Source organism: Rattus norvegicus, chromosome 1 (assembly GCF_021556685.1).
Source record: "Rattus norvegicus strain SHRSP/BbbUtx chromosome 1, alternate assembly SHRSP_T2T, whole genome shotgun sequence".
NCBI lineage: Eukaryota > Metazoa > Chordata > Mammalia > Rodentia > Muridae > Rattus > Rattus norvegicus.
Window position 1 is genome coordinate 126912254 of NC_141534.1, and position 22405 is coordinate 126934658.

General features: G+C 36.9%; 1 long non-coding RNA gene across 2 annotated transcripts in view; it reads right to left on the reverse strand.

Moving 5' to 3' along the window:
• Window positions 1-15459: 15459 nt before the first annotated feature.
• Window positions 15460-22405, reverse strand: part of LOC102555866 (uncharacterized) — a 43129-nt gene continuing 36183 nt past the window's right edge. For both annotated transcript variants that reach the window (XR_015646831.1, XR_015646830.1), the window contains one exon: window positions 15460-16282. This is a non-coding gene — a long non-coding RNA (uncharacterized LOC102555866). The remainder of the gene's footprint in view (window positions 16283-22405) is intronic.

Consider the following 22405-nt stretch of genomic DNA (forward strand, 5'->3'; position numbering starts at 1 on the left):
GACTAAGACAGTGAATACACAAACCAAATGTGATAGCTGAATTTCATACATGGTGACACTTCCTGTAGATGAGTAAAGGAATCAGGAATAAACAATCACTGTCTTTTTAACACTCCTCTGACTCCATCTCCTGTCTGCTCTTCCTTCTCTTTAGCACCATACAGTGGGGCTTTGGTTATAGCAGGAGCAGATAATTCCTGTAAAAGAGCCAGCAGCCTAACTGATCAAATCCCTCCCTACAGATAAACTTCTTTGCTCCCCTTGCTTTTGATTGAGGGAATTTGTGTGTTCAAATAGAGAATGGAATCAGAACCAATCAGTAGAGAGATCCCATATGTAGACATGAACACCAAAGCCTGATGTACCTTGGAGATCTCCATCAGAGCTGCTGATTCATCCCTTCCCTTATTCCCTAGGTATGGAGGCAGAAGCAGCAAAATCAAAAGGCTAAGGCAGGAATTCATTCTTTTATCTTCTGCACTGTATATAGTCACACACACACACACACACACAAACACACACACACACACACACACACACACACACACACACACAAACATCAGTGCTATCTAGTGGTTGAATCTATTCCTGGCACTCTGCACTTGGAGTGTTGCCACTTAATATGAGGCCTCCATTTTTGTCTGTGCCTTCTAGACTCTGACACTGATTTTTGAAATGCAGCTATATTCTGACTGTATGCAAGGTTTCTTTGTCTACATTGACATAGAGCAAAGCAAGTCCCTGGTACCTTTGAGTTGATCCTATTTCTGACTCTTTGATCCTAGACCCTAACCATTTATCTGGAAGCATATATTTCTATCTGAGTTTTTCTGATTGTGACTCTGATCTTGCAAATGTTTCTTCCTGCTCCCTGTTCATGATATCCCTATGTCTCTTGCTGTATGTTTATTTATTGAATATTTGCTTTACAGTGCTTCTTAATATATCAGTCTCCTTTAGTGTGCTCCAATAGCAATGATTGGATGGCTATTTGGAATATTCCTCTAAGACTTTTTCTCAATATACCTAAATTATCATACTAATTTGAAAGTGTTTGCATAATTCTAAAACTATCAAGATAATTATTTTTGAAAGGGATTTCTATACTATATGCATTCTCAGCAATCCCTCATTTGTGTCCAGAATTGGTGTATTTGTACATGCATTATGTATTTTTACAAAAACAAAAACAAAAACAAAAAACAGATTTCTTGACATCTAAACAGATGCAAGGGTTTTATTATTCCGGGTACCTCAGGCAAATTAGTATAATTACATAAACATCAATGACATACCTTGCAGTACTGTTTCCACAGTAAACACAGCATGCTAATAAGGAGATAATTATCATTAATTGCTCATCAACTATTAAAGTGAGAAATAGAAAATGGCTGTGAAAATTCCATTTTTGAGAGTCTATATCTCCAAGGTGATATCCCCAACAAGGTGATGTCTCCCCTTATCTTATAGAAGGGAAAAGACTGACATGGTTGAATAACCATAATCTAGGAACTAGAATTTGCCAAAGCACAATAAAAGTGTAAACCAAAGCTGGACATTCAAACATGGCTGTCATTTATCACAACAGAATGGTAACCTCTATCCAGAAAAAGCTTTGGTTGCTAGGTTCATTAGGGTCAGTGAGTACTACAGCTGTAAATTTTCATAGACTTCCAGGGTGGGTGGTGATAACATTTATTAACATAGCAATTTGATGAATGCATTAGCAAATCTCTAGCTTCTTTCTCAAGATGGGGATTAAAACCAAGTAACTCCCTTGCAGAAAACCCTGTACTACATGTCAAAGACAGGGATGGCATAACTTAAGGATGATGCCTGAGCTTCACATAGGGTCAGAAATTTTTACTGGTATCAGGATCAGATAACTCAAAGCATGGAGATTCAGCTGCTGATTCAACTAGCACTTTCCTCTCCCTCCTTTTTACTTCAGAAGCAATGAAGCTGAACGTGAACTCCAGAAAATATATGTTGTTACCATGGGCTCTTGTCTCAAATCTGTAGTTGCCCTGTATCTAGCTCTTTGGTGACAGATCCTTGCTACCTCAAAGAAAAATTTTATTCCTGCATGAACCTTAATAATTATGAATCTCAGCTTCCATGTGTACCTTGCTGCTGACTTTGTTGACTCTGTGTATTCTGCTTTTTATTTTTTCAAGGGCATTGATTTTATGCTAGAAATACACACACACACACACACACACACACACACACACACACACACACACTAGTTTACCAAAAAAGATGTTGGATTTAAAAATGAAATATGCTTTTCAAGCCCTGATCAGAATTTATGCAAATTACCTACAGAGTTTCATAATGATGTGGAAAAAATAAGTATTTATCTAAGAATGTAATGCTTAATCCTTAAAATATTCATTCATTTTCACAATTTCTTCTTAGCTAGGTTTCTCTTTTGTATGTTTGCTAAAGCATTTGAATGGTGGTGACATCACTTTTGGTATCTCATGTGCAGTACATGTTCATATTTGTTTAGTATTAATGTATGAATATTGAATATATTTGGATAAATTCACCCCTTTCTAATCCTAGTGTCCTCTAACTTCTCCAGTTCTATATAGTACAATTAGAAGTTTATGTACACAGTCTCTGTTGGCATAAGAACCAACTTTAAAATCAGCTTCCAAATCAAGCAATGACCTCATCCCTAGGCATCAAGGCCCCTCTTGCATCTGTGTCCATGGCAACCACCACATACTCCTAGCATGAGCATCACCCATGCATGGTGTTGCACGTGATTACCTGGCACCTATGTAACAGACCAAATAAAAGACAGAGTTCCCCAATCCCTTACACCTTTTTCCTCTTTCTTCTCTTCCTTGCCTCCCCATCACTACCAGTAAAACCTCTTCTCCTCATGGTTCTGTGTTGGTCTGGCAGACCTGTCTAGATACAAGCTTCCTTCTTTATTTTTTCTTCTGCTATAGGACATTTTTATTTATACTTCTATTTTAATTTTTTTCTTTGACATTTTATGTATTTATATTTCAAATATTATTCCCTTTCCCAATTTACCACCTAGCAAATCCCTAACCCATCTCCCCTCCCCAAACTTCTATGATGGGGATCTCTCACCAACCAACCCACTTGTCCTTCCTCCCCTTCCTGGCATTCCCCTATGCTGGGGCATCAAGCCTTCTCAGGACCAAGGGCCTCTCCCCCACTGAGGTCCTACAAGGCCATTTTCTGTTTCATATGCAGCTGTAGCCATCAGTCCCTCCAAGTGTATTCTTTGGCTGGTGGGTTAGTCCCAGGGAGTGCAAAGGTGTCTGGTTGGTTGGTGGTGTTGTTCTTCCTATGGGGTTGCAAATACCTTCAGTTCCTTTAGTACATTCTCTAACTCCTTCATTGGGTATCCTTTTCACCGTGCAATGGTTAGCTGCAAGCATCCAACTCTGAATTTGTGAAGGCTCTGGCATAGCCTCTCAGGTGATAGCTATATCATTCTCCTGTCAGCATGCACTTCTTGGCATCTGCAACTTTGTCAGAGTTTGGAAACTGTACTAGGAATGGATCCCCAGGTGGGGTTCTGGGCGGCCTTTCCTTCAGTGTCTGCTTCACACTTTGTCTCCATATTTCCTCCTGTGAGTATTTGGCCACCCCTTGTTATTGCATAAATTAAAATTTATTGCTATTTTATTTTATTATTGAATAGTTTTATTTTTCTTGGACATTTTATGTATTTACATTTCAAATGTTATCCCCTTTCTTCCCTCTCCTATACCTGCTCCCCTCCCCCTGCTTCTATGGGGATGCTACGATGCACACCTACCTGCTCCAATCTCAAGACCCTGGCATTAACCTACATTGAGGGGCCAAGCCTTCACTGCACCATGGGCTTTTCCTCCCTTTGAGGCTAGACAATACTATCCTCTAACACATATGTGGCTGGAGTTATGGATCCCTCCATGTGTACTCATTGGTTGGTGGTTTAATCCCTGGGAACTCTGGTGGGGTCTAGTTGGTTGATATTGTTCCTCTTCATATTGTATTGCAAACCCCTTTAGGTCCCTCAGTTTTTTCTCTAACTTCTCCACTGAGGGCCTCTTGTTCAGTCCAATAGTTAGCTGCAGTCATCCTCACCTGTATCAGTAGGGATCTGGCAGTCTCTCAGGAGACACCCATATCTGGTTCCTGTCATCAAGCTCTTCTTGGCATCAGCAATAGTGACTGGGTCTTGGTGGCAGCATATTGGTGCCCATGTGGGACAGTCTCTGGATGACCTTTTCTTCAGTTCCTGCTCCACTCAGACAACAGAGAGGGCCCCTTCCCCAAAAGAGGTCTGAGGAAACTCTACTGGCCTAGGGGTGGCTTCTCATAGTCTCTATGACCAGCCTCCCAGTCAACGTACAAATTGGACTTTGACACTTGGGTGACTTCCCTCTTGGAAGCTGTAGTTGTAACCACTTTCATGGGCTCTTGCATACACCATATCCCTAAGCTTAGGTAGGCTGCTTTCATCAGTGTGTTTGGGGCACATCCACATGGGCACTTGGCATGTATAGCCACCTTCTAGAACAATTTATAACAATTATTTTCAATTCAGTAACAATATGTTTACTTAAGGAAACTCACTGTTCATCAATATAGAACTAACTATAAGAATATGGGTGGCATTTTAAGTAATACATACCTGTCAAAGTCACTGTCTTTTTTTAATTAGATCATTAAATAATGTTAACCATTATGAAATGACTTGAGCCTCATGAATTTTGCCTCAGAACATACTAGATTTTGGCTCAGTTAAAATAGCTTAAAAATTGTGATTGCGATCTTGGCTGTTGGAAGACAAGTGTTTGATGGTGTTTAAATAACCACCATTACTGTTTCCATGCAGATGTATATTATAAATTGCGATGAAGATAGTGTTTCTCCCAGGTACTTAATTTTCAAAACATGTATTCAAGCTGGCTACTAAATCCATTTAATCTTATTTTTACAAACTCTCCCACATGTTCTGCGATGGTCTGGTAATAGCAGTATGGTTTTAGTATTGGAATTCTAGGAATAAATAACATATACACAAGTTTCAAAGCCAACATGGGTAACTTTGCCAACTACATGGCAATGCATAATATAATCATATAAGTAAAAATCTACATAATGAATATAAATCAAGGACCATAGAATTGCCCATTCTTCATAACAATATATTATACTTCTACTTCCTCCCCAGTTTTTATTCTATCTTGTGTTCTTTCATGTTCAAAATTTATTTTCTGTATAGTGGATGTAAATCAAAGGAAATATGCAATGTCTATACTGCTCAATTGCATTCCCCACATAAATAATGAGACAAGAGGAACAAAGAGAATTGTCCTCTTATAATGTCCCTGAATTTTTCAAAGATTTCAACTTTCTATATTCTACTTTACAATAAGGTCTTATTAAGAATTTCTTTCAATATTAAGGTCTTAGCCAAAATACACTATTGGTAGTTCTTATTGGTTATTTTCCTACCATATTATTTTAATATAAATACTATAGCTAGCATACATTGTACAGACACATTGTAAATTTCTAGGAATAGGACACATCTCTTCTGAGGTAAGTCTCTACTAAGAAACATGAATACAAAAAAATAGTTCAAGGACACCACAAATTTAGAACAATTATAGCACAAAAAGGGAGAACCTGTATTCTTCTGGATCAATCCCAATGTAAATCTATTCAATACAAAGAGGGGATCCCTAAGCAGAGTTACATGGGATCAACAGAAAATGTATGCATTCCAGATTACTTCTGTATAAATTTCTATACTTAAATAAAGAATAATATTTAATAAATAGTAAACAATTCCTCCCTATCATAAATTATAAACCCTGGAATATGAAATACTAATCAGTCTTCAAGATACAGAGTTGCCATAATCACATAATTATGGGAGTGGCAAATTACTTATTAAAATTATGATTAACTAGATAAGGTGGAAGCCATACCTTACGTTATTAAAATGGTTGTGAACCCATGACTAATAGATCAATGACCTATACAAACTACTTTTTCTCTTATTCTGAAAGAATTATAAATATAAAGTAAGTACTAATTACATACTAATGTCCCTACAGACACATGAATTACTTGTCTCACTTCAGGAATATTATTGTTACAGTAGATTAAAATAATGGCATTCAAGTAGAATATGAATAGAGACACAGAGCCTTTGGTAAATGATCCCAATATGGGATATCTTCATCAAATCCCTCTCCCAAAACCTCATAGATCTGTTTAATAGGAGGTAGAAAGAGGCTAAAAAAGCCAAGGATCATTGAAGGTTACATGAAACAATGTTTTCCAGAAGCAACATTACTGACAGACATAGGAGCAAGTAGAGCCTGTATCAATACATACACAAAATGTTCAGAGTTTCAAAACATAAAATAATACCAGAACAAAAGCTAGAAAGTAAACAAAAATACAGGCCCTTAGAAGGAAGACATGCTCAATTCATATCTACATTGAAGAACAGCAAAAATAAGATTATACTTCTGAGAGTGTGTCTAAAGTTATATAAGCCATACTTCAAAGTAAGCCCACTTGCAGAACAAATTTATATATATATATATATATATATATATATATATGTGTGTGTGTGTGTGTGTGTGTGTGTGTGTGTGTGTGTGTGTCTGTGTGTAATGATTATACATACATATTATATTAAATGTATTTATGGAGTATATTAAATATTTATTCTGTGTGTGTTTCTGAACTTTTGTTTGACATGTCATTGTTAATCTTGCTTAAAAATTTTTGCTGTGATGGTAGTTAAAATAACCAATAAAAAGGATGATTTGATTTTCCAAATTTGGTTGTGTTGTCCTTATTATTTTGGGAACAGCATGAAATGCAGAGGTAGAGAAGGTCCTTGTATATAAAGAGACATTCATTATACTGTGGTTGAGAAAAAGTGACTTAAATATGCAGGACTAGTTTAACATACATAAAGTATTCATGTACAGAAGTATATTAATTCAATGGATGACAAAAATTATAAAATCTTTGAGAATCCCTATCCATCTTCATAATTTGAAGAAAAACATTCAAATGTTACTTACAAAAGTTAAATTCCACTGGGCATAGTAGGGCATGTTTTTAGAGTCCATACTTGAAGAGCAGAGACAGGCAGATTTATGTTTTTTGAAGCCCAGTCTTACCTACAAAGTTCCTTCTTGTATAGTCAGAGCTATACAGAGATCCCATGTCATGAACAATCAGCATAAAAACCAACCAAACAAACAAACAAATGCCATAACTTTAAAAGGAATTGTCACATGTACAGACCTTATGGTACTTGTAATTTTAAAAGTAGTCTAAGAACATCAACTCTTCCCGACTCCAATGGAAATTATTCTAGTAGGTGTCCAAAGGATTCAGAAGAGAAAATAAATACCGGGCACTTCAGTTTTATTAATATTTTATGCTTAAGACAAAGAAAATAATTTGAAAATTTTGTAAGGATTATAGGTCTTTTTCAGAGAACACTAATTATTCAAATTATTTCCAGATAGATATAATTTTAGCAAAGCTGTAGTAAATGAGAAAATAATGTTTGCCATTCATTTTTATATACAATTACTCACAATAAAAAAATGAAAGTCATAAAGGAGGTGGCCTTACAATAACATCATGTGAATATTGATGTCTACATCCATAATGGCAGATTCTCTTGATGCTGAGAGTAAGCAGTGACGCAGAAATTAGTTTGCAATATCAACGAGGAACACAGTGAGACTATCTTGGAAAAGAACAGGACAAACCTTAGAGAAACAATGAAATAAATGTACATATGTACATTATACTATTAACACAAAAATAATATACATATAAATATTCCAAAATCAATCTTATCACTAAATACAAAAAAAAAGTAAAGAAAGCCTTTCTCTTTGGGAGAATGACTGTGGGAACTAATATGGCAATGACAGTTCTCAACTGTTAGCTTTAGATTCCATAAAAGTTTCAAGTTGCAACATATGGAGGCACTATGTTACTCAAAGTTCTCTGTGGACAATGATATAAATGATATCAGTGTAGAAACTGTCTACAGAGATAATATTGCTTTCAACTTGTTGACACTGAAATTCTCAGAGGTTCAATTTTTAATCATGATTTATGTTTCCATTGCTCCTTGGCAAATTATAGTTCTTGTACTTGCTCGTCTTTTGTGCCGTAGGATATTTGAGTTCTCTAAATGTTTTCTTTGCTTGGGAGCATTTGTGAATGAAACAGTTTAGGGTGCTACCTGATGGTAACTTAAGATAGAGTTGAGATCTATCAACAAAGCAAAGTAGCAATCCAATTATTTATCACATAGATATATCAGATGAATAGTATTTTAGACTTCCATTGAAGAAGCACTTCAAGACTGACGTAAGAATGACACATCTTAAAATAGAAAGAGTAACTTTTGAGGCAATATTACATTTTACTTCACAGGAATTAGATGCAGGTGACTTAGAGCAGGAATAACTTGAATCAAACAATCCATGCCTTTGCAACCTTCTGTCTCTTGTTGACCACATGAGCAATCTTCTTTCTCTGTGACAGCTTATAGTCAGGCTTTGGGTATACAGAGGACCAGGTGATTCCTAGTTTATATAGACAATACCCTGAACATAAAATCCTTTGCTTCAGGCAATTTTATTAGGTCCCATTATTTCTTTTTTCCATTATTTCTGATTATAGGAATATATGCATTTTCATAAAGAACTAAATAAGAAAAACAAACAAAAAAAAGAACTAAATAAGAATCAATCAGGAAATAGATCTAATATCTAGGCTTGAAAAAATCTCCAAATATCAATACCTGATCAAACCTCCCAACTCCATGGGGTCAGAATCACCCTACTCTCTTTACTGATGCTAAATTACTAGGGTTTCAACTCTACTACCCATGGTGGATTTAGTCCACTCATTCAGAAGGAGCACTTGAAACTGCAAAATAGCCATGGTCGCATCCAAGTCTTTCTACAGAGTTGTCTATCTTGTTTATTAACTAGAGTAGTAGTGCTCTCTAACCTGAAATGAGATTTTCAGAAACTAACTCATGGATGGATTTTTGTTCCAGAATGATAGAAGACAAAATGTGGGAGAAAATAGAATCAAAATCATTTTCCATTATTAGTTAGGGATGGAATCACCCCAAATATAAAGTACTGCTAAGGAAAGCATGAATTAGATGTGTCTAAAGGATCCCAGGTCCTCCCACTTTCCATGTTCCTCTAAATGTATCTGTTCCTTAGTCTTCTCTTGATTTTTTTCTAGAAACTTTTTTTTTTAGGAATAAACACCCTGCCCTGTCCTATTGCCGTATCCATGGATCACTTCTGTTTCTCTGTATCTATCTCAACCAGAAAATGAGATGGAGAAAGAAAGTATAATTAGAAATTAGTGAAGATGCAAGAAGAAGAAAATGTGTTGAAGACAAAGGAGGTACTGGCTTTCAGGCTTGGAATGGCTATTGTACATTAAACATTCAGAAAAAACCTACATATGACCATCACAAAATCCAATGTTAAAATTTTCCAGCAAGTATGGTGAGGTATATGGAGTTCTTGTTACATGTTAGGGAAACTTATACAGTGAATATATATATATATATATATATATATATATATATATATATATATATTATAGAGTCATATTTTGGTGCCTATACTATTGTATGTAATATAACACCTACTTATATGAGCAGCCCTACTTTATGTATCTGGGTTTAAAAGATAAACAAACAAATATCAGCTTGAAGTCTAAGAAAACAATATATTGGTGTTTCCTTAATTTATTGCGGATGGTTGGATATATGCATTTATGTAAAATTTATGAAAGACTTGTACACTACATATATAAAGCAACAGGCTCTATCAATGAATTAAAGAAAAACATAGTTTTGTAGAGGACATCGAGGTGGATCTGAATATAATAAACATTTTGTCAATTCTATTGCTATAGAGAATAATAATGAATACACACAGTGTATTTTGAAAATTGCAGTAGACAACTGATTCTGAAACAACGATGTCTGCTAATTTAACCTTTTAGCTTTTTTTTGATTCTTTTTTATTTTTTATTTTTTTTGGAGCTGGGGACCGAACCCAGGGCCTTGCGCTTCCTAGGCAAGTGCTCTACCACTGAGCTAAATCCCCAACCCCTTAACCTTTTAGCTTTAATGTCACCTTTTAATTAATTTATTTATATACTTACATCTGAAAGTTTACCTGCACTTCCAATTTCCACTTGAAGAGTTCTTCTCTCAGCCCCCTCCATTTCAGATCTGAGAGGGTGGCCTGGTACAAAAATAATAGCCACGACTGGTTCCTGCCTGTCACTGTTCCATGCTCTCTTGGACCCAGAAAGTTGCTCTCTGGCATTAGGGATGGCACCACAAGGCCATATAGAACTACCATTAACTTATCTCAGCAGTAGCTTGTTCCAGTGTGGAACAATGCCATGTTAGCCCAGCTATCTTCTAGCTCCAGCAATCTCTCCACTCCCATTGCTATTCACCCTGGCCACCCCTGGCTAGCCCTGGCCAATCAGGAACTCTAGTTCCAGCTACCTGGTAATATCAACACTCAACAAACTGTTACCCAATAATCAAATTTATACATCAATTTATATGTTAAGTACATACACAGAATAAATTCACTGCCAATTAATAAAGATAGAAACTGCCCACCTAGACAAGATAAAATTGACGTAGATAGAATCAACCTCCTCCTTCTCTCTCCATCTTCCTCCCCTCTCTCCTCCTCCTCCTTCCTAGACTTTCTCTGCCTATCCTTCCTCCTCATCCAATGATAGGTTTTGCTTTATCCTGGACTTGCCTTGCTGCATAATGACATCATCATACACATCAACCTTTTTGTATAATTTTAAAAGAAACCTTTTTCCTCAAATATAAGATGAGCACAATTTTTATCATTTTGTAATTTAAAAGTATAAAATGTACCTAACATACAGTCCAACATTTATCAGTTAAACAGAATATTTAGTTGTCTATTTTAGCTTAAGAAAGGCTTAAAACCTACATTATATCCTGGCTAGCATAATATTCTCAAAGTTAAACAGCCTGATAGGCTGTGAGTTTATAATCAGTCTTCAACCCCATCAGAAATCTGGGAATGACCAATATATCTGTAAATATCGAAAGCCTACCATGGGTTCTAGAACTGAGACAGTTTATAGAGACAATCTTCTACTTGCACAATCATCCTATTAGACTCTGGATACCTTTCAGAGTTATACTGATTAGATTTGACAAAGGTAGACCTCCTGAAAAACTAAATTCAAGAGACTCAAACAAAAAGTTATCTAGATACAAAAACATTTTTTGTCTTGAGAATTATATATTGCAGAGTGTACCTGCTTGGATTGCTGATTTCAAAGACTTTCAACACAACTATTATCATTTTGTAATTTAAAGGTATAAAATATACATAGTAAAATGTATTTCGGGCTAAATTCTCAGTTTGACAAGTTGTTTACTTATGAGAATTGATATTAATAGAAAGGTGACCAAATTGTTTTTATGAACTACCCAATTAAGGCCATATGGCTTGATGATGTTGGCTGTTGAGTGTTTCTGGTTAATTATGATATTTACTACAACAGGAAGCTCATGTTCTTTTAATGTGAACTCCAAGAGAATTGCTATGATAGTAACATTAATATATTATTATTATTATTTACTATGTATATATTTTGTTAATACTATTTTTTAAGTCCTAAGAAAAACAATGTTAAAATAATAACCTTAACCCCTCCCCTCAAATCCAGGTAATCAGGTTGAATACTCTTCAATAGATTTTTCAAGCTGTACATGGGTGTTGAGATATCCTGGGAAGGGGTGGGTAGGGAAAATTGAAGAAATGCAAGAGCCTGATGTCTATCTTGACTGGACTCAGCTGAAAGTTTTTGAGATCAGGATTTCAAGCAGGTACACTCTGCAATATATTTCTCAAGACAAAAATGTTTTAGTATCTAGATAACTTTTTGTTTCATTCTTTTGAATTTGTTTTTTCAGGAGGTCTATCTTTACCAAATCTAATCAGTATAACTCTGGAAGGTGTCCAGAGCCTAATCACCCTTTTAAGAAGCACAAAGACAAAACTTTTCTCCCAAAATAACATGTTTTTAGTCTGTAGCCAGACAAGCTTATATCTTGTATTCTCTCACAGAGGAATAATATAACCATAAAACTCAAAACCACACAAATTATGAAAATTAAAACAATTTTAATAAGAAATAGGATAAAGGTATATGAGCCTGTTTAAGCTGTTCTTTCTTTTCTTTTTTCTCCATCTTTATTAAATTGGTATTTCTTATTTATATTTCAAATGCTGTTCCCTTTCCTGGTTTCCAGGCCAACATCCCCCTAAACTTCCCCCTCCACTTGTATATGGGTGTTTCCCTCCACATCCTCCCCTCACTACCACCCTCCCCCCAACAATTACGTTCACTGGGGGTCCAGCCTTGGCAGGACCAAGGTCTTTCCATTCCACTGGTGCCCTTACTAGGCTATTCATTGCTACCTATGCAGTTGGAGCCCAAGGACGTCCATGTATAGTCTTTGGATAGTGGCTTAGTCCCTGGAAGATCTGGTTGGTTGGCATTGTTGTTCATATGGGGTCTCAAGCCCCTTCATCTCTTTCAGTCCTTTCTCTGATTCTTCAACAGGGGTCCCGTTCTCAGTTCAGTGGTTTGATATTGACATTCGCCTATGTATTTGCTGTATTCTGGCTGTGTCTCTCAGTTTAAGCTCTTCTAGTCTGCCATGCTGGGAAATTAACCCAAAATTTCTGTGGAGCCCATATTAAAAAAGATGAGCTTCCTGTTGTGGTCAATATCAAAAATAACCACAAACCATTCAGTAGTCAGCATCATTGAGGCATATGGCCTTAGTGGGGTAGTTCATAAAACAATTTGGTCCCTTTTTATTAATATCAATTCAAATAAGCTAGCAACTTGTCAAACTGAGACTTTAGCCCAAAATACATCTGTTGAGAATGCTCTACCTAGAGTGTAAACATCTCTGCTTAAACTTAGGGATTAATTTTCCCTATTTAAGTTCTGAAATACAGGTGAAAATCTTCATGTGATGGAGATCTTTCTAACTCTAAAAACAAATGTAATCACATTTCCATTAATACCTGTCATTAATAAGCAGGCACCTTGTCAAACCAGGATTCTCACCCAAAATTCCCATGGATCCCATGTTAGAAATTGTTTGAGTATTCTGTAAGATTTATTAGAGTATTAAATCTTTATACCATCTCTCTCTAAAGCTCTCTACTTGGAGCCTTAGACCTTCACTCATTAGCAATGTCTATAATATACATCTGTTATGTACTCTGCCTGGTACTACAGACTTTTATCTATATCTAACTAATTTTGAATCATGGGTGAAATTCCCCATATGATTTGGGCAAATTCAAATTCCCCATATGATTTAGGCAAATTCTGTATATAAGCATTCTAAAAGTAAATAAACTAGCCTTTTAAATAAATCATATCCTAATCAACATCAGCTAAGGAAGCAGGAGACCTATAGTCTATGAGCAAACTCCTCCTCTGTTCCTTTGTTTAAGAGTCCTGCCCTTGGGCTATCACATGAATCAACATGATGCTGAGACCCTCTTTCACTTAGTAAATAAAGCTTTCTCAGGCAGAAACCCTTGAAATTTTAGTAGATTCTTGCCTAAAATGTTATTTTCCACTTATTGGGGTACAAATAAAAACATAGACGCAACTGGGTCAAGCATGTCACCACTCCATCCTCTCTTTGACCCAGGTGGTTGCTCCGTGGCATTAGCTATGGCACCATAAGGCCATATAGAATTAACATTAATTTATCTCAGCAGCAGCTGGTTCCAGTGTGGCACCACGCCACATTAGCCTAGCTATCTTCTCACCCCTGCAGTCACTCCATTCCCATTGCTGGTTGCCCTGGCCAACCGTGGCCAGCCATGACCTCTGGTTCCAACTACCTGGTAATATCAAGACTCAAAGTACTGTAACCCAACAATCGATTTCTATGTTAAATACTCAATCCACAATACATCCAAAATATATTCACTGCCAGTAAATAAAGATTGAAATTTTCCACTTAGACAAGATAAATTTTACCTAAACCACCTAGATCAGAATCATCCTCTTTCTCTGTCTCCATCTTCCACCCCTTCCTCTTTCCTCCTCCTTCCTAGACTTTCTCTGCCTACCCTTCCTTCACATCCAATGATAGTTTGTCCTGTACCTGCCTGCTGCATAATGACATTATCTTACAGCCCTTCCCTGGGTATTCCCACACCCTGGTGCATCAAGTCTCTAAATGATTAGGCACATCATCTCTCAGTGAGGCCAGACAAAATGGCTGTCTGTTACATAGGTGTCCCAGTTTCTGAGCAACCCATGTATGCTTTTGTTGGTGGCTCACAATCTGGAAGTTACCAGGTGATCAGGTTAGTTGACAATATTGGTCTTTCTCTGGGGTTATCATCATCTCCAGGGTCTTAAATCCTGTCGTGTAACTCTTCTATAAAGTGCCCTAACCTCCATCCAATGTATGGTTCTGGATATCTTCATCTGCCTCAGTCAGCTGCAGGGTAGAGGCTCTCAGAGGACAGATGTGCTATGTCTACAAGCACAACATATTATCACTTACAGAATCAAGGATTGGTACCGTGGGACCAATGGGATCAATGAGACATGTCCCTGAGATGAGTCTCAAGTTGGGCCAGTCACTGTTTGGTCATTCTTCCAGTCTTCATTACGTCATCCCTATCCATACCTTTTTTGTAAAACAGAACCAATTTTGAGTTTAAAGTTTTGTAGGTGGGTTGCTGTTCCATCCCTCTATTAGGGGTCTTATTTGGCTGCTGGTGGTGATCTCTCCAAGTTCCATATCCCAACTCTTGTGCATTTTGGATATGGTTACTCACATTGACTAATTGAAGTCTCCCCCAACCCATGTTTCTGTGACTTTCCAGATAGTACTCCTATCCCCATAAGCTGCATATTTTCATTCATTTCTTTCATTCCTTCTCTGGGCCTCTCTCCAAATACCTGATCCTGTCCCTACATTTCCCTTCACACCCAGGTTCCTGACTTCCTCTGCCTACCAGACTATTTTGTTTCCCTTTTTATGTGGGATTCAAGCGTCCTCACTTGAATCTTCTTTTTTGTTTAACTTCTTTGGCACTGTTTGGTGTATAATATGTATTCTGTAGTTTTTTGTCTAATATCCACTTATCAGTGATAACATATTCATGTCCTTTTGAGTCTGCATATAGAAAAACTCATAAATAAATAAATCATATTTATTATCCTCCACAAAGCTAATGTCCAAGTGGATCTAGGAATTCTACATGCAGCTAAGCATGCTGAATTTAATAGAAAAAAGTGAGAAAATCCTTCAACACATTGGCATAGGAGAAATTTTATTGAAGAGAACAATGGCTAGGGCTCTAACATTGATAGTTGATAATCATAACTTCATAAAACTGAAAGCTTCTGTAAGGCAATAGATACTCTAAAGAAGACAAAACAGTAGCCTAAACATGAGAAAAGATCTTCACCAAATCGCTATCTGACAAAGGGCTAATATCAAATATATATAAAGAATCAAAAGGTTAGACACCAAAACAACAAATAATCGAATTTAAAAAAATGTTACAAAATTAAACAGAAAATTTTCAACTGAGTAATCTTGAATATCCAAGAAGCACTTAAAGAAATGTTCAACATGCTTAATCATCAGGGAAATGAAAATCAAACAACTGAGATGCTGTAGGATTAGTCTCTGGAAGGCTGGATGCAGGAAGTTTGATCACACTACTCCATGCTGTCACCAGGCCGGTGTTGAGCTGTGGAAAGCTGTGGGACACCCCTCTGGGGTGGGGAAGCATAGTCTGAGTACTGGAAACAGCCCGAGCTGGCTCTCAGGTCAGGTCCCAAGTCTGCAAAGACGCCGGAGCCATCTGGTTCTCAGGCTCTTGGGCATCCAGTCACCCCTGGAATGCCTCAGAAGAGCTGAGAATGAAATGGAGGCTCAGAGGCTGGATCTAGGCCGGGGATGGGGGATGGGGTGGAGCTCCAGCTGGTCCCACTGGGCGAGTCCTTTCTGGATGGTGGTAGGCTTGAGTTTAGTGGTGGGTGCTACTAGGAGCACAGGGAATCCTTCCATGAGGGTGTAGAAGGAAGCTCTGTAGGTGAAGACTTTCTTGGTGGCTCTTCATGGAGGATCCTGATAAAAGAGGCAGTCCATGGCTTCAAGTCATTTATTGTCATGGTGGAAATTGAATGAGTAAAACTGTACCCCATTTCTCAGAGTGGGCCTGAGATTAAATAGCTTTTGCAGGGAGGAGTGTCTGGCAACAGAAATGCATTGGCTAAGCCTCCATGACTTTAGGTTCCTCATCAGTCTTGAGACTACATGACCTGCGGTTGTGTCCTCTATCAGTGAAGGTGTTTGGGTCATGGTCCTTACTGAACTGGTGGTCACAAATCTATGGAGGGCTTGGGTCTAGTTTCCTGGGAGTCAGATGAAACTCCTTCCCTCCCTCATGATCACTGGGTTTTCAATCGTCCTCAACCTGGAACCAGGGTTTTTCACTGTCACACAAGATTCCACCTTATACCAATCAGAATAGCCAATGTCAAAACCTTAAGTGATATAGCACAGGTTGGCATGTATGTGGAGCAATGGGAATACTCTCCCATAGCTGATGGGACTGCAAACTGATATGATCACTCTCAAAATAATCTGTTGGTTCCTCATAATATTGGAAACACTTTTACCTGAAGATCCAACTATATTACTTCTTAGCATATATCCATAAGATATCCCACCATACGATAATAACATGTACTCCACTATGTTAGCACGAATCTTAGTTATAATAGTCAGAAAATGGATGCAACCCAGATGTCCCTCAACTGAAGAATGGATACAGAAAATATGGTTCATTTACACTATTCAGCTCAGTACTTCTGAGCTTTCTATAAATTTCAGCATTCAACCATCAACTGTTTTTAACCTTCAACTTTGTCTGTGACTCATGCTAACAATCTGGGTATGACAACAAATGCAAAATATTAATTCAAACTGGGATGAGTGTATAAAATAAACAGTAAAGTCCTATTAAAATATTTGGCTCTTGCTTACTCTAGAAAACATAATCTATTTATACTTGTAAAATGGCATTGTGTTTATTTCTGCCTAACACTGTAGTTTCATAGTAATGTTTGCAATACCTTTGTTTTTGTAATTCTCATGGACAGTCAGCATTCAAGAAGCAATGTGACAGGGACATTTCTTGATTCCTACTGTCCAATTTATCACACTGTTGTGTGTAGAAATAGGATAACCAGTATCTGGTCCTGATCTCCAACTTCTTAGTACCATTTTTTCTCTCTTACAGCAGAATACATTTTGCCAGTAACAAGATTACCCTATGATGATATTTTTCCGTTGACATTATATACCATTGTAAGACAATATTCTGTTCTATCTCCATTATTCTGCTTTCCCTTTTTGTGACCAAAAGCACTGTGAGGGCTAAAGGGTTAATTTCATCTTAACACTTATAGTAATTTAAAGAAAGAAGTTGCTACAGAAAGTTGTGGCCATGACCTGCAGACAGTAACTAAAGCATCGGCTATATGTATCACTGCTATTTACAACTTTGCAAGCAACACTGGCTGAGTATCTTTCTTTTTAAACTAATCGAGTCTATTTGCTCAGAGCGAAGATGAAAAATGTTGTATGGGTTATCCCATATCAATAGCAAGTAATCATAACCGACACATTGAACAATAGAATCCAATTGAAAGCCCATACAAATCCAGACAACCAAGGTCACCTGGTTACTTAAGAAGAAACATTGATAGATATAGTCACTGGACAAAGATACCATATCTAATTTTAAAAAATTCCTCAATATACTCATGCTCATGATTGTGTTGAAAATGCAACTCTAAATATATCAAAGACCACAGCATTAAAGATAAATACACTGAACTTATTGGACTATAATGTGAGAAAGAGCCTTAAACTCACTGACACAAAAAAAAAAGAATTTCCAGAGAGAACACCAGTAACACAGAGACTTAGACCAATAGAACCTCATGAAACCAAAAAGTTTCTACACAGTAAAGGCCACCTTATTTCAGGAAAAGTGACACAATACAGAATGGGTGAAGAGGTTGACCATCTATACATCAAATAGAGGACAAATATACTGAGTATATGAAGAACTCAAATAAACACTATACACCAAGAACAAAAAATAACATATTTTTATGATAGCAACCATAACCAAACAGAAATATCAGTACAGGTCATCAAATGAATAAGAAATATTGAAAGAAATGTCCAACATCCTTAGACATAAGGTACATACAAATCAAAACAAATTGAGATTTCATCATATACATGCTATCATGGCTAAATATCACTAGTAACAGCTCATCTTAATGACAGTTGGAAGAAAGGGAGAACCAGTCATCCATTGGTCATAGAAGAGCAGTCCTGTAAAGCAAGTATAAACCCAGTTGCTTCTCTTCTTTTTGTTTTTGTTTTGTCAAGAAGATCAGTCTACCTCAAAATACAGCTCTACCACTTTTGATGGTTTAGTCATAGGATAATTCATACTACCATAAGGACACTTGCTCAACCATGGTAATTTCTGCTCTATTTGAGAGTAAAAAATAAATAAATCAATGTATATGTATATGACTAGAAGAAGAGACAAATAAATGTGGTAAATTTGGCCAACATCATATTATTAAACTATTAAAAGCAATAAGATCATAAATTTGCATCTGCTTAGATGGAACTACAAAAACATGATCACAATGGTGTGTCCCAGACCCAGAAAAGAATTATGATATATATTTACATGTGACTATTATTCTTCAGTCAATGATTATAAAGATACAGTACTTTAAGCTGCAGAGGATAGATATAAGCTAAAGGATTAGATGGTAGAGCTAAAACCCCTTAGAAATGAGAGAAATGGTAGATAGCTTTGGATGAGCAAAGGGATCACAAAATGGAAGATGAAGTGAGGAATGGGAAGGAAGATGTAGATGAGTGAATGAATATGGGAAGAGACAGCTAAAATTCTGGGCCATTTGTGGGAAAGCAAGGGAAACAAATACAGAATAAGTTTTCTAACACATATTCATACATATTGGTAATAAAAATAAAATTGCCATAAAATTGAGGAGACAGAGTCACAAATGGTCATGTCTTTTCAACTGGCAGTTTCTAGTAACAGGGTTGGGTTTATCTTAATTAGTTGTCCAAAAGAGTCCCATGCCCATGCCCAAACAATCTATGATGTTTCCAAGAATATAACACTCTCTTCCCAAAAGTACAACAAGGCCCAATTTTTTAAGAAAATATGTATAAGGCCAAATGAAGGTGAAGATGTGGAGCTGGTGACTACATAGAGCCTGTAACTAAATGTCTTAGGTACAAAAATGTTCTTTTCATTCTACCAAAGATATATAATATACCAAGCCAGCCATTGATCTATAGTGGTGTCTTGCTTGCAAGATATGCTAGTGTCATGGTGGAACAGTGTTAGTATTATTGTGGAAGTAACCAACCAATATCTGTTTTGACTTAAGGTACACCCTCTGAGATGGTATTCACAGTCAACATGGCTTATGCAACCAAAATCCTGAGACTAGATGGTGTAGGTCTAGTACTATTCTGAAATTATAAATAGAAACACACACACACACACACACACACACACACACACACACAAATAAAATAACTTCTAATGATATTCTCCTACCTGCATATATAAGTGCTTAGCTCAGCCATTTTTAGAGAAGTTTCCTCCTACAGGAGAGAGCAACAAACACAGAGACCCATAGCTAGACATTATGAAGACAATGAATACTCAGGGAAGTCTGACTTCTCCATTTCCTCAGGGTTGAGAAACATGGTGGAAGAAAATATAAAAACATTATAAAACAAGAATGGAGGGAGGGAACCAAGTAAGGTAGGTCCTCTAAATCCAAATGATACAAGTACATAGGAACTCACAGAGACAAAGGCAGCATGTACAGTGCTTAGATGAGTCAGCATGAGGTCCTTAGTGTACATATCATACCTTCAGGCTAATTGTTTCTGTGGGATTTCTGATTTTAAACTGGAAGGCACTATACATGAGGAGCCGTAGTGGGATAGTGAGCTTCCTGAGATGACCCAGTAGGTTGCATGGCTCAGATGGTTGAATCCTGGGACAGCATAGTTCCAACCTATATCCCAGAACTGTTTCTTGCTTCTGGTGTGCTTTCTCATTGCCATTGTAGTATTACTCATTTTTCTGATATTGTGTGCTTGGCCAAAGAAAACCGTTTTACCTATAGTCTTTTATTATTGATTATTGTGCGCTAGCCTATCCTACTGGGCAAATTTCCTGCAGATTAAAATGAATATGAATTTTCATTAAATAACCTAGTTTGATGATTTTATAGAATTCCTGATTTGATTCAAATAATTTTAAGAAGTTCTGATTAAAATATTTGATAGATAATATAAGGAAATGATTTAACTTGCTTTGCCAAAAATATAAAAAGTTACATCAAGAATAGAATGTACTACTCCTCATAGAATAGTAAGCAAATACTTCATAAAATAGTAGAGTGAGTTTTCATACACTACAAGACCTAAGTAGCACTAGGAAGAAAAATAGGCTTGAAACAAATAAATGACTAAGAAAAAACATTCCTCTAATTCAGGCCCAAGAATGAGGCCAGAGCTGCACATCATGAAAAGTAAGACCATGAACACAAATATCTATTACTTAAAAATCTAAAATAAATATATGAAAGAAAATATAGATAAAATTATTGGTTTGAACTTCTAAGCAGTTTATGGAATGAAAGGTAGAAAAAGATCAGCTTTGAACTTATAATTAACAATGCTGTTTTCAGTGGGTTGGATACGCATGGCCCAGGGAGTAAGTGGCACTATTAGGAAGTGTGGCCTTGTTGGAAGAAATATGTCACTTTCAGGTTGGGCTTCGATCCTCTCCTCCCAGCTGCCTGGAAGGCAGTCATCTCCTGTTTGCCTTTGGATAAAGATATAGAACTCTCAGCTCCTTCAGCAACATGCCTGCCTGGATGGTGCCATGCTTCCTGCCAGATGATAATGGACTGAACGTCAGATGCTGTGAGCCAGCCCCAATTAAACGTTGTCCTTCATAAGAATTGCCTTGGCCATGGTGACTTATTACAGCATGGAAACCATGCTGCAACACTCTCTTGTGTAATAGTTTATCTGTTCTTGAATGAGATAATTCTTCTGCTTACACATAGAACTTTGTCTTAGGGCATAGAAACAAACTAAAGGAAAAACTAAAATTGTTGGAAATACTTGGTTGGAGTTTTCTCCATCCACCAAATTGTGTGTGTGTGTGTGTGTGTGTGTGTGTGTGTGTGTGTGTGTGTGTGATTTTTTTCTCCATTTTTTTCTTTAATGGACAGTCACCATCAGTAGTAGTTCAACTAGCCACTATCAGTAGTAATTTAGCCAGTAGTCCTAAGAACTAGATTCTTTTTCCTTTATCTCACTTGCTTGTTATCATCAGCTGAGTCTCATGCTTGATAAATTGAATTTCCCAAGGATACAGGCAATATAGGAGAGAAAAGAGGAGGACTACTGTATTAAGTATCTGAAAATAAGAGAGCTACCGGAGGTTGTTTGGGCTGCATAAATACTTGGCAGACATAAGACTCTAAAAAAAAATAGAAATTTGGGTCTCAATTCCAGTTCAACAAGGTAATGATGGTAAAATGCAACTTGTATACAAAGATAGCAAGTAGAAATTTCATATGAAACTAGACAGGCTTTTTTGCTGTGTGTCTTTTCCTAGACTGTCACGAAGAGAAGACATCTAGGAGAGGATATCAGTAAAAGAATATATACAGTCACATTGTACCCAATACAAATTTAATACTTTTGGAAACAAAGCAAGAGTTTGAAGACACTTCAGAAGAGCAAATTTATGAGATTCCTGTATCTTGTACAATAATGAAGAATCTGAATTCCAACTGTTGATGCTAGAAATTTTCCCTAACAGCACCTTTCTGGTCATTGTCAGAGAGTGAAGCCCCAGGTGAATGACACTCCAGGCAGATGATGGAGGACTTCAAGACTGAGGCATGAATGATAGAATTCTAAGTATAATCAGTGTTTTCAGATACAAGAACATGTTTTGCAGAGATTACAGGAGCAGGTGAGTCAGTACTATCATGGAGAAGGCCAAAAAGGTCCTGCATATGCTGGGTTTCTTCTTTATCATCATGTTTGAAAGAAAGCCTTCATTCTGGGCTGAGAAGCTTA